Source organism: Hyaena hyaena, unplaced genomic scaffold, assembly GCF_003009895.1.
Source record: "Hyaena hyaena isolate Hyena2069 unplaced genomic scaffold, ASM300989v1 scaffold_546, whole genome shotgun sequence".
Classification (NCBI taxonomy): Eukaryota; Metazoa; Chordata; class Mammalia; order Carnivora; family Hyaenidae; genus Hyaena; species Hyaena hyaena.
In genome coordinates this window covers 538792-551702 of record NW_024081179.1, presented here as the reverse complement: position 1 = coordinate 551702, position 12911 = coordinate 538792, and positions in this window count along the sequence as shown.

The following is a 12911-nucleotide window of genomic DNA, read 5'->3' as shown; positions in this document are numbered from 1 at the left end:
CCTGGTACCTCACCTGGTACCTCACCTGGTACCTCACCTGGTACCTTCTCCTGGTACCTCACCTGGCACCTCACCTGGTACCTCACCTGGTACCTCACCTGGTACCTCACCTGGTACCTTCTCCTGGTACCTCACCTGGTACCTCTCCTGGTACCTTCTCCTGGCACCTTCTCCTGGTACCTCACCTGGTACCTCGCCTGGTACCTTCTCCTGGTACCTCACCTGGCACCTCACCTGGTACCTTCTCGATGCCTTCACCTGGTACCGTCACCTGGATGCCCTCACCTGGGGACAGGAAGCACCGTCCCTGGAGGGCGGGCGATATGGGACAAGAACACAGCCACAGACGTCACAGGGGCTGCCACAGGGGACCTGCACACGCCAGGGGCTTATTACTCCATTAATGGGTGATTCCACCTGACCAGCCAGTGGCCAGAGGCCGTGCCCAGGGTGGATGGTGCCAGGGCCCGTGGACAGGGGGTCACAGCCAGCGACTGGCACTGGATAAGGTGCTTGGTCCCGTTGGGCAGCAACAGGCAGCGAGGGCAGACCTCAGGCCAGAGAGCCGGGCCCGGAACACGTTCACAGCCCTGAGGGGCCCCACAGGCCTGGCGCACAAGGACAGTAACAGAGGGGGGGACCCTGCTGGGCGGAACTGCTCTCAGAGGGTTCCGTCCCCGAGCTACCGGGCAGGGTCCGGGCTTCAGAGCTGGCCGGGCCCTGGGGCAGGGCAGGGGAAGAAGGGCCAGTCAGGCGCGTGGCCCCTGCAATTCGGAGCAGGGGGTTAAGCCGGGCCGTGATTCCATCCGTGCGGCCAGAGGCCCAGTTCTGTGCCCCACATACTGTTCTGACCACGGCCACCTGGATCCTGCCAAGTCGCCCGAGGCCCAGGCCTGGGGAGGAGGGGGGGATTGGAAGGTGGGGGCCTCAGGACCTCTGGTTGCTAAGAGACAGCTGGAAGAAAAGCAGTGCCCGGATGTGGCCTGTGCAGCACGAGGCCCAACGCGCTCGCTGGGCACACCCACGCCCACACGCCCCACAGGTGACCTCACACACGCAGGCTCGGGACCAGGAAAGCCGCGCCCCGCCCCGCAGCTCAGAGCACTGGCCAGCCCACATCCGGTCAAGGCTCAGCGCGGCCCCGCCTACCTGGGAAACACCCTGTTCTCTCTCGAGGGCATTCCAGACATTGGTAGAGATAGATGGAGGGCCTTGAATGCCGTGGAAAGCGGGACTTTATTCCACAGGCAGTTGGGAACCAGAGGGCTTCAGTGTGGCCTAATCAGATCTGGGTTTCAGCAAGCTGCTGTGTGAACCCATAGAAGGTGGGATTGGGGAAAGGAAGCCCAGTGAATGACACTGCCGTCTGTGAAGAGGGGCAATGGGGGCCTAGGGGCAATGGGGGCCTGGGGGCTGGGGCCTGGGGGCATAGGGCCTGGGGACCTGCGGACTGGGGGCTGGGGCTGGGGAAAGCAGAGCCTGTGGCACTCACCCCGGGGTACCTGGGGATGGCTCATACTACCATGGGTCTCTGGGGCCCCGGCCCTCTCCTTGGAGACCCGGCAGAACCGGTGCAGCTTCCCAGAAGCCCTCTGTGGAGGTTGGCTTCCCTCTCGCCCCATTCTGGGCACTCGGGCTGCTAACGAGACACCTGAGCTCCAGTGCGGGCAGGCACAGATGACACACAGCTGTGTCCCCAGGATGCCTCGTTTGCTGGCCTGAAATCGACCTGTAACTGCAGCTCTCGGAGCCTTCCGGAACCCAGATCCCCACCTGAGATCAAACCGAAGACCTAGTTTAAGGTCCCCGGTTTGGCTGCGGCCTCCCAACGCCGCCACTTCTCGGTGCATCGTGGGGCCACCCAACCCCTCCCCCCCGCCAGCCTCCCTGGGCCTCGGCTCGCCCATCCGTAACGTGTGAGGGGGACAGAAGACACCGAGATCCTTCTTCACCCTCACCCCCGCCCCACACACTGCGGTGCCAGGCCTTGCAGACCGACGGGGTCACAGACAGACAGAGGGGTGCAGACACAGTAGAAGGACAGACGTTACTCAGACGGTGGCACATGTCAGTGGGGACAGAAGAGGGAAGAAGGAGTTTGGTGGGGAGACTTGGCCTTTGAAGGCTGAAATGAGGCAGAACCCGAGCTTCCCACACCCACACCTCCCCATAGACACAACCCACCCCCACACTCCCTCACCCCCCCCACACACACCCACACACATACCACACACCACACACACTCAGACACGCACGCGCACCCCATCTCTAGGCCGCCCTGCCCAGCCCAGCCCCGGCCTTTGCTTACCGGCTTGCAGACCGGGTAAGCTGGGGCAGCGGCAGCCTCCTGGAACTACGAGTCGGCACGAAGTGTGTGGAGTTACAAGGCCCGACTCGCGGCCCTCGGTTGGCACACACCTGCGCCTCACGATAGAGTAGCCGTGTGGCGAGGGGTGGGGGTGCAGCCCGGCGGCCAGGGTGCACAGGGTGCCGGGCATCCGGCCAGAGCCTCGGGGCAGCCCTTGTGGGGAAGCCCAGGGTGAGTCCCCAGGATACGGAGCTCAGCCCACACTGCCCCCTCCCTCCTGTCCCGAGTTGGGGGGGGGGGGGGCAGAGCTGAGGCCCGGAGGCTGTGTCTGGTTCCGGCAAGGACTTAGTAAGATAAAGGCCTGGCGGTGGAGCCGCTGAGAGGTGGGCGGGTGAGGAAGCGCTTCCTGGAGGAGGGAGCCTCGGGCTAATCCTGAAGACGGAGTTGGACTCTAACCAGAGGAGGAAGCAAGGTCACCCTGGGTTCAGGTGACAGCAGCGAAGGAGGCAGGGAGTGACGAGGGAGTAGGGCCACAGGCTTCCTTCTGCACATGGGACCTCCCCCCCCCGCCCCCGCCCAGGTTACAGGCAGATCACTTCCGTGTCGGACTCTGACAGGAGCACCCGGGAGCCCAGATGGGCACCACCTCCCACAATGCACCGCGCTTTTGTGGGCCTGCAAAGCCAGGCGCCCAGGGCAGCACTGTCACAGCAGGGACTGGCTTCAGGCCGGGTGGGCACAGCAGGGAAGGCGGGGGCGGGGGTTAGGGAACAGGGGCCCTGCTCCCGGGGGTGCCGTGGAGAAGCCCACCCATCGCCTCTCCCCGCAGCTCGCCCGGAGAGGAGATGCACGGCCCGCTGACATGTGAGGTCTGCGTCTGCCGACGAACCAGATGGAGGGTTTTCAGGGCCAACAGGCCCCGAGCCAGAGCCTGCAGGCCCGGGCGTGACTGCCATCCTCCCGCCCCGCCTCCCACCTGGCACCGCCTGGCACTCCAGTCAGCTGGGCCCCGGCCTGTCACTGCTGCCGGCAGGTGTGGGGGCACCTGGAACCGAGCCCGAGGCAGCAGGCGCTCCGGGCCCACTCCTGCCCTGTCACCTTGGGCAGCAAGTTATTATCAAACCTCTGGGCCTCAGTTTTCTCATCTTTCAAATGGGGATGCTAGCAGTGTTCGCTTTCTAGGGAGCTGCGGTAAGGACGAAGGATGATGTGTGTAAAAGCACCCTTGCAGGGGGGGTCCTCCTGGGGGGTTCAGTCTGTTAAGCGTCTGACTCTTGATTTTGCTCAGGTGATGACCTCAGAGTTTGTGGGTTCGAGCCCCGTGTTGAGCTCTGCGCTGACAGTGTGAAGCCTGCTTGGGATTCTTTCTCTCCCTCTCTCTCTCTCTCTCTCTCTCTCTGCTTCTCCTCCGTTCCCTCTCTCTCAACAAACAAACAAACAAACAAACACAGCTCCCCCGGGGAGCTCACAGCCAGGGAGCCCAGGAGTTAAGAAGGATGCAGCAGGTCACAGAACAATGTCCCCGGAGTCACCGGGCAAGTCCCCTGCCTTTGGGGAGAGCAGGACGTGGAGGAGGCGCAGGGAAGGCTTCCACCAGGCGGAGTTCTGAACGCAGGCCCGCGCTGGAGCCCCGCTCCGTGTCCCTCTCTGGCCTGGTGCAAGTCCTGGCCCCTCTGCCGAGGCCTGCGGCGCAAATCTGAGCCTTTGGGGTCTAAGTGGCTGGAGCTGCTCACTGCTAAGTGTGGCCTGTCCCCCTCAGGTTCAAGTGCCCAGCCCATACCTAGCAGCCGTGTGGCCTCAGGCAAGTTTCTCATCCTAAATCTCATCCTGATTCTGTTCACGCACCTGAAAAGTGGGAGTGAGGATTGTAGCAGTTTCCTTTGAGCTGCACGGTTTTACCAAGCCGGTGCCTGCAAAGGAGCTTGGGCCACAGGGCGAGGGAGCTGGGGGAGCCAGGCCGACTGAGCGGGGGCCACCGCACTGAGGGGCCGCAGCAAGCCCGCAGCCCGCAGCGGGTCGGAGCCGCCTGGGCACGTGAGAGGCAGCAGGGCTGCGGAGACAGGCCAGGGGAAGAAAGCCCATTCACTCGCTCACTCGTTCACTTACTCGTTCACTCAAACTCTTGAAACTCTTAATAATGTTAACTTTGAAGTCGTGTTTCCCGAGGGACGTGGATGGGACGATGGAGTGATCTCCCTCCCGGCGTCCGCCTGCCTCACCCCCCTCCCCCGCCCCCCAGCTGGCCGGCCTCGCAGACGCCGTCGCACCCGCACACGCACAGCAGCCTGGGCCCTCTGCCACCCCCGCCCCCAGTGGCGACCTGGGCATGCGCACAGGGAGGGACAGGGACAGACACACACGCGTCACGGCTCTCAGGGTGGGTGCGGAGGGGGCTGTCTCTGCCCCGGGCTGCCAGCCACATGGCAAGTCTGTAGATGATTCGGCAGAGGCAGGCCTCCCCCCCGCCGCCCCCCGTTTCCAGTCCTGGTACCGGGCGCTTCCTGCCCAGAGCTTGCAACACCTTGGGGTCACCAGGGGGAAGAGAAGATTGCCTTCCTGACACCGCGATTAGCAGTCACTCAGCAGCCTGGGGCTTGTGCGTGGGGGGGGGGGGAGGCCCCGGCCGCATGTCAGGGTCTGCACGTTGGCGGCAAGCACCTTGTGCAGCAGGAGGGAGTGCAGTATTAAATGACAACAACAACACAACATGACAGGTCAAGAGAGAAACTGTGGAAGAAGAAAAGCATTTTATGTTTTAGTGCATCTAATAACAGGCTTTTTTCATTTCATTCATCTGGATGTCGAGTCCCACGTTTTCATTCTGCAATGGGCCCCACAAACTATGTGGTCAGCCCTGGTCATGTGGAATCTGAGAGAAGGACTTCCGAGGCACAGGGGAGGTGAGTGCAAAGGCCCTGGGGCAGGAATGTGGTGGGCACAATTGAGCAGGGCCGCCAGTGAGGCTGGATTAGCGTAAGCAAGGGGGAGAATTGCTGGGGAGAAGGGGAGGGGAGGGGAGGTGGCATTTGTGTCAACCCTGTAGGCCATAGAGGGACTGCAATAATCACATTAATTTTCTAAATGTTTCTAAATGTTTATTAATTTTCTAAATTTTTCTAATGTTTATTAATTTTCTAAATGTTAATTTTGAGAGAGAGAGAGAGCATGCGCCCAGGCAAGTGAGCACAAGGGGGGAGGGGCAGAGAGAGGGAGAGAGAGCCCCAAGCGAGCCCAGCACTGTCAGCACAGAGCCATACGCGGGGCTCGAACCCACAAACTGGGAGATCATGACCTGAGCCGAAGTCAGACACTTCACTGACTGAGCCGCCCGGGCGCCCGGATCGTGTTTATGCTGCAAGGATGGTGGCAGATGCTACGCTGGGAACAGACTCAGGGCGGGTGGCGGGCGGTGAGCGGCCAGCAAAGGCAGAAGCAGGCAGTGCGGAGGCTTTTGTAGCGCTCTGGGGGGCGGGGGCGACGCCACGGTGGCCTGGGGTGGCAGCAGGGACCGCGGCGGGACCGGGAGATGCTGGGGATGGGCTGAAGGTGCGGCTGAAAGGGTGTCCGAGTAGACTGGGTTCTGGGACATGGGACAGAGAAGGACGATTCAGGGGTGACTCTGCGGCCTGGCCTGTGCTGCTGGGAAGCCGGGGGGCCCTCCCCTGAGCTGAGGGCGGCCGTGTGTCCGTTTCCAGTGGCTGCTCTAACAAATTGCCACATTCTCGGTTGTTTAAAACAACCCACGTCCATCCCCTGACGGTTCTGGGGGCCAGAAGCCTGACGTCGGTCTGCTGGCCTAGAGCCAGGGCGTCGGCAGGGCTGGTTCCTTCTGGAAAATACGTGTCCTTGTCTTTTGTAGCTTCTGGAAGCCACCTGCGCTCTGTGGCTCAGGACCCGTCCTTGCATCAGTCGGCTCTGTCATCCCCCTCGCCCGCCTCTGAGCCCTTCCGTCCTAGAAGGACCCTTGTGATGGCACTTAGGATGCACCTGGCTGAGCCGGGGCTGCCTCCTCACCCGAGAGCCGGCAGCCATGTAAGGTAACAGCCACCTTGGAGGTTTGGGGGATCAGGATGTGGTTATCTTTTTGAGGGGCTGTGACTCAGCCTACCCCAGGAAGTTACAAAACCCTTGGTTCCGTTTTGGCCAGATATAGCTGAGATGCCTGATAGATATGGAAGCCGAGATTCTGAGAAAGCAGAGAAAGAAACGCGGAGTTGGGGCCAGAGGTCCAGGCCGAAGATGTAACCGTGGGAGTCGTGAACGCACAGATAACATTTAAAGCCACGAAACCGGATGAGATGGTCTTGGGATCAGCATTTCACGACTCCGAAGAAGTCTCCCAGGAGGAGAGAAAGGAGGAGAAAATTAAAAGACCAAACCAGGAGGTCCAAGGTGTGAATGTCAGGAATTACGCAAGCAGAAAAAAGAAGAAATGAAATTATCAAAGTTTAAGAAAATCTCCACAAACCAATGGATATAGATACCCGATGAAAGACCCCCGCCGGTTACCAGCACAGTTAACATGCGAAAATCCACCTCGGAGCACTTGACCTGGAAATGTCAGGTCAACAGGGATACGTGTAACACACGAAAAGCTTCTAACGGAAGAAGCAGGTGGTGTTTGGAGGCTGAGGCAGCTGAATCGCTTCCGTAGCATCCCCGGAAGCGAGATGGACGTAGAATCAGTGCTTTAAAAATTCTGATAGTTGGTGATTTCCAACCCGGAGTTTGATGCCCAGCCAAACCACCAGTCAATTGTGAGAATAGGAAAAAGATTCAGGGGCGCCTGGGGGGCCCAGTCAGTTGAGCATCCAGTTTCAGCTCAGGTCGTGATCTCACACTTTGTGAGTTCGAGCCCCACGTCGGGCTCTGTGCTGACAGCTCAGGGCCTGGAGCCTGTTTTGGATTCTGTGTCTCCCTCTCTCTCTGCCCCTCCTCCATCCCTCTTTCTCTCAAAAATAAAGAAAACGTGAAAAATAAAAGAAAAAAGACTCAGAATGCAAGACCTCAGAATGTTTCCTCACGTGCACCCTCTCTTAAGTAGCTCCAGGAGGATGCACTTTGCCATAAAGAAGGTGTACACTCCAAAAAGGATGGTAAAGGGTTTAGGAAACAGATATTCTGTGCAAGAGAGGGGCAGGGATGCCCCGGGATCACAGCCGCACAGCAGACTTGAGAGAACGAGACATAGTAACTCCCAGAAGAACCAAAAAAAAATTATAGAGGAAAGAAAATGTAATCATAACGGAGATTGTTTTGCTGTAATTAAATCTCTATGCTCCTTTGACCCCTTGCTTTCTGTAAACACATTCACGAAAAATACTAGGGCTTTCAGAGAAGAGAGGGTAAGACACCAACTACCCCAAATCTACGGAACGTTTTTAAGAGGCTGGGGCTGCTGAGGCATAATTCATATACAATAAACATGTGCCTTTAGAAGCGTGTAGTTTGAAGGGTTTGGGAGACTGTGAATAGCCACGTCAGCACACTTCTGACTACCTCCCACCCTGAGAAGCTCCCTCCCACCTCGTCAGTCCCCCTCACACTGATCTAACTTCTGTTCCTATGATATTTCTGTCTGTAGCGTTCCAGAACGTGCTATGAATGGAAGCACACAAGAAGCAGCGTTTCGTGTCTGCCTCCTTCACTTAGCTAATGCTGTTTCTAGATGTATCCATTTTCCTCTGTCACTTTGTTCCCTTGAATGGCTGAAGTTCTACTCCACTGTGTAGATCTACCACATTCGCCATCAAAGGGAGGCTGGGTTATTTCACGTGAGGGGTTATCATGACTTAAGTTACTATGAATATCGACCTACACGTTTTTGTATGCACTTGTGTTTTCATTTCTCAAGGATAAGGGGTGTGTGTGAGAGAGAGAGTGTGAGTGTGTGTGTGCTGACATCAAATTTCATAAGAAAGTACTGACCCGGTTTCCAAACGGGCCGAACCACTCTGCATTCCCACCAATGGCGTCGGAGGGCTCTGGGGGCTCTGCCTCCTCACCAGCACTTGACATTGTCTGCCTGGCCCGTGTTAGCCTTTGCAGCAGGCGTGTGGGTGACGCTGTCGTATGATGATGATGATCTTTTCAGGTGCTTCCATGCATCCGCGTCTCTGCTGAAGCATCTCTTCTCATCTTTCCCCCCACTTTTTATTGGGCTGTTTGTCGTCTTCCTGAGTTATGAGATGTTTACATGTTCTGAATACAAGTCCTTTAATAGATCTGTGTTTTGCATCTTGGAACTTTGTAAACAGACCCCACTAAAAACAAAAATGACACTGAAAACGCGACTCCGGGGGTCATTTCCCCTCTGGCATTCACATCTGAAACCCCAGCTGGGCCTTCCTTCCTTCGCAGCCTCAGCTTTTAGCCTTCTGCTTCCTTCTTGGATATGTTGACCCTTGAAGATGTTCACTTCTTTTTTTTTTAATGTTTATTTATTTTTGAGAGAGAGAGAGAGAGAGACAGAGCATGAGTCAGGAAGGGGCAGAGAGTGAGGGAGACAGAATCTGAAGCAGGCTATAGGGGTTACAGAGCCCGACATGGGGCTCGAACCCGCAAACTGCGAGATCATGACCTGAGCCAAAGTCGGATGCTTAACCAATGAGCCACCCAGGGGCCCCAAAGATGTTCACTTCTAAAAGAGACCAGTCTGGGGGCTCCTGGCTGGCTCACTCAGGAGAGCATGCGACTGTTGGTCTTGGGGTTGTGAGTTTAAGACCCACATTGGGTATAGAGATTACTTAACTTTAAAATTTTAAAATTTTTAATTTTAAACACTTTATTTTTTTGGAAATGTTTATTTTTGAGGGGGGAATAGGAGCAGAGAGAGGGGGACAGGGGATTCAGAGTGGGCTCTTTGCTGACAGCAGTGAGCCTGGTGTGGGGCTCAAACTCACAAACCATAAAATCATGACCCGAGCTGAAGTCAAATGCTCAACTGACTAAGCCACCCAGGCACCCCAATAAATAAAACTTAAAAAATTAATATATAAAAGAGACCTGTTTCATCAACAACAAAAATATAATCTAGCAGTAGCTTTCTTTATAGATTGGAAAACAAAGTGCTTTTTAAAATTTCATTTATTTATTTAACAGTACCTGCAAGTTATTTATTTTTTTAATTTTATTTTTTTTGAGTAACATATTACACACATTCTTTTATTTTGCAACTGGGTCAGATAATGTTTAGAACGAGCAGATGTTGCGCTGTCTGTGAATATTATATAATACTGTTTCTCACCCAGTTTGAAGGTGAGGCTCTTGGCTCCACTATTTTCTCCTCACGAAAGTACTAAAATGACAGATTATGAATGACTAGAATTGGTGTAGATTAAACACTTTGGTTTTTGGAATGAAATTTTCTTAATTCTTTTTTTTAAAGTTTATTTATTTAGACAGAGAGACAGAGAGAGAGAGAGAGTGGCGGAGGGGTGGAGAGAGAGGGAGAGAATCCCAGGCAGGCTCCGCACTGTCAGTGCTAAACGCAATGCAGGGCTTGAACTCATGAACTGTGAGACCATGACCTGAGCCAAGATCAAGTCAGATGCTCAACCGACTAAGCCGCCCAGGCACCCCTGCAATGAAATGTTTTAATGTGAGGGAACATCTCTACAGTCTCCGCGAGCGCACCCTCACTTGCCCTAGACACACGGCACGAGGAGGGGACAGAGGGGACCTGAACGACACGATCCCTGCCCTAAGGGAAGGCTTTTCTGTGGCGTTTTCCACCTTACCCATTTTCTAATGCCTTCCCGTATTCCTAAGGCGCTTTTTCCATTTGTTTGTTTTTTTACATTCCACAAATAGTGAAATGATATGGTATTTGTCTTTCTCTGACTTATTTCGCTTAGCATAATACAGTCTAGGTTCATCCATGATGTCACAAATGCAAGATTCCAACCTTTGTTATGGGTGAATAGTACTCCATTGTGTGTATGCATGTGCGTGCATGCGTGCATGTAGGCATGCACGTGTGTGTGCATGCATGGAGGCATGTGTGTGCGCGTGTAGGCATGTGTGTGCGTGTGGGCATGCGTGTGTGCATGTATGCGTGTGTGCATGCACGTAGGCATGTGTGTGCGCGTGTAGGCATGTGTGTGCGTGTAGGCATGCATGCGTGTGTGTATGTACCACCTCTTCTTTATCCATTCATTTGTCAGTGAGCCCTTGGGTTGCTTCCACATCTTGGCTACTGTAGACAACGCGGCAGCAAGCGTAAGGATGCCTGTATCTTTTCAAATTTGTGGTTTCCTCTTCTTTGGGTAAATACCCAATAGTCGAGTTACTGGACCATATGGTAATTGCATTTTTATTTTTTGAGGAACCTTCATATTGTCTCCACAGCGGCCGCACCAATTTACACTCCCACCAGCAGTGCACAAGGGTTTCCTTTTCTCCACATCCCCGCTGACACTTAATTGTTGCTTGTCTTTTTGAAAACAGCACTCTGAGGGTGCGAGGTGACACCTCGTCGCGGTTTTGATTTGCATTTCCTGATGATGAGTGATGTGGAGCACCTTTCCGCGTGTCCATCGGCCATCTGGATGTCTTCTTGGGGAAACGTCTGTTCAGGTCCTCTGCCCATGCTTACGCTGGATTGTCTGTTTTGGTGCTGAGTTATATAAGCTCTTCACATATTTTGGATATCAACCGCTTATCAGATATGTGATTCGCAAACATCTTCTCCCATTCTGTGGGCAGCCTTCTTGTTCCGTAGATGGTTTCCTTTGTTGTGCAGAAGCTTTAAGTTGGTGTAGTCCTAATCTTTTATTTTTCATTTTATTTCTCTTGACTGAGAAGACATACCTGAAAAATGTTGTTAAGGCTAGTGTCAAAGAAATTTCTTCTAAGGCTCTTTTTTTTTTTTAATGTTTATTTATTTTTGAGAGAGAGAGAAAGCGCCCCAAGGCTCTTTTTTTGAATTGTTGGATTATTGCCCCTGACGACTTCAAAATACGAACACACAGGAAAAATGTGTCTACGGGAGAATAAGCTTCCTAAATTCTCCCACCAGAGTAGGAAGCCAGTCCATAATATTGAGAACTGAAAAATCAAGGAACCACAGCCTGATATTTACAAATAGGAAGATAACACACATACACACAAACTAGAAGAGTTGAAAGCATTGCCCTTGGGGTGCATGACTCAGAGATGGGCTTGGGCCTGCTGTTTTACACCAGAGCCTTTGCATACTACTTGCCTGGTTAAGAATGAAGTCAATGAGGGGTGCCTGAGAGGCTCAGTCGGTTAAGCGTCTGACTTCAGCTCAGATCATGATCTCACAGTTCATAAGTTTGAGCCCCAAGTTGGGTTCTATGCTGACAGCTCGGAGCCTGGAGCCTGCTTCGGATTCTGTGTCTCCCTCTCCCTCTGCCCCAAAAACAAACATTAAAAAATGTTAAAAAAAAAAAAAAAAAGAATCAAGTCCATAGATTATTTCAGTAAGAATGAGAACGATGTTTGAGCTTTGAACAACACAGGTTTGAATTACATGGGTCCACTCATACACAGTTTGTTCGATACAGTATAGTACTGTAAACATGGCTTCTCTTACCTTATGATTTTCTCAAAGTACTTTCTTTTCTCTAGCTTACTTTATTATAATAATACAGTATATAATACAACATACAAAATATGTGTTAATCGATGTTTTACCTTATCGGTAAGGCTCCCAGTCAACAGTGGGCTATTTGCACTGGAGTTTTGGGGGAGTCAAAAGTTACAGATTATCGACTGCACGAGGGAGTCAAAAGTTACAGATTACCCCTGCACTGTTCAAGGATCCGCTGTAATTTTAAACATAAAGAAAGCTAGGTATTTTGTCTCTAGTTTTGCACGTTTGGGGTTTGATTTGGAATTTGAATCAGGTCTTCCTGACTCCAATCACTCTGTTACATGTAAAGAGCATTAGAAGCCCGTTTGGCAGGTGACAAGAAGCGAGTGAGGCGCTGTAACCTATACCTGTGCGCGCCTGCGCGCCAATTCCCCTCACGGCCCAGCCAGACCCACCTTTCTCTTTCTTTCTTTCTTTCTTTCTTTCTTTCTTTCTTTCTTTCTTTCTTTCTTTCTTTCTTTCTTTCTTTCTTTTTCTTTCTTTTTCTTTCCTTCCTTCCTTCTTTCTTTCTTTAACATTTATTTATTTTTGAGAGGCAGAGAGTGAGCAGGGGAGGGGCAGAGAGAGAGACAGAGACAGAATCGGAAGCAGGCTCCAGGCTCCGAGCTGTCAGCACAGAGCCCGACACGGACCCACGAACCCATGGACCCAGCACAGAACCCACGAACCATGAGATCATGACCTGAGCTGAAGTCGGACGCTTAACCGACTGAGTCACCCAGGCGTCCCCAGACCCACCTTTCAATAGCAGTATCATTCTCCAGCAAGGCCCCCTGCCAGGCCTTGATACATCCTTTACACCTTATTCGGCTGAGCCTCCCTCCTTGCTCAGCCAGGCAGGCTAACAGGTGGCAATTTCCCGTCAGGGTCACAGGGAGGCATGCCCGGTGTCGTCCTTGTTCCCATGCAGAAGCTCCCTGAACTTGTCCATGACTATCTCGGGCACCCGACACAAATCACACTAGTTGGTCACACCATCTCCAC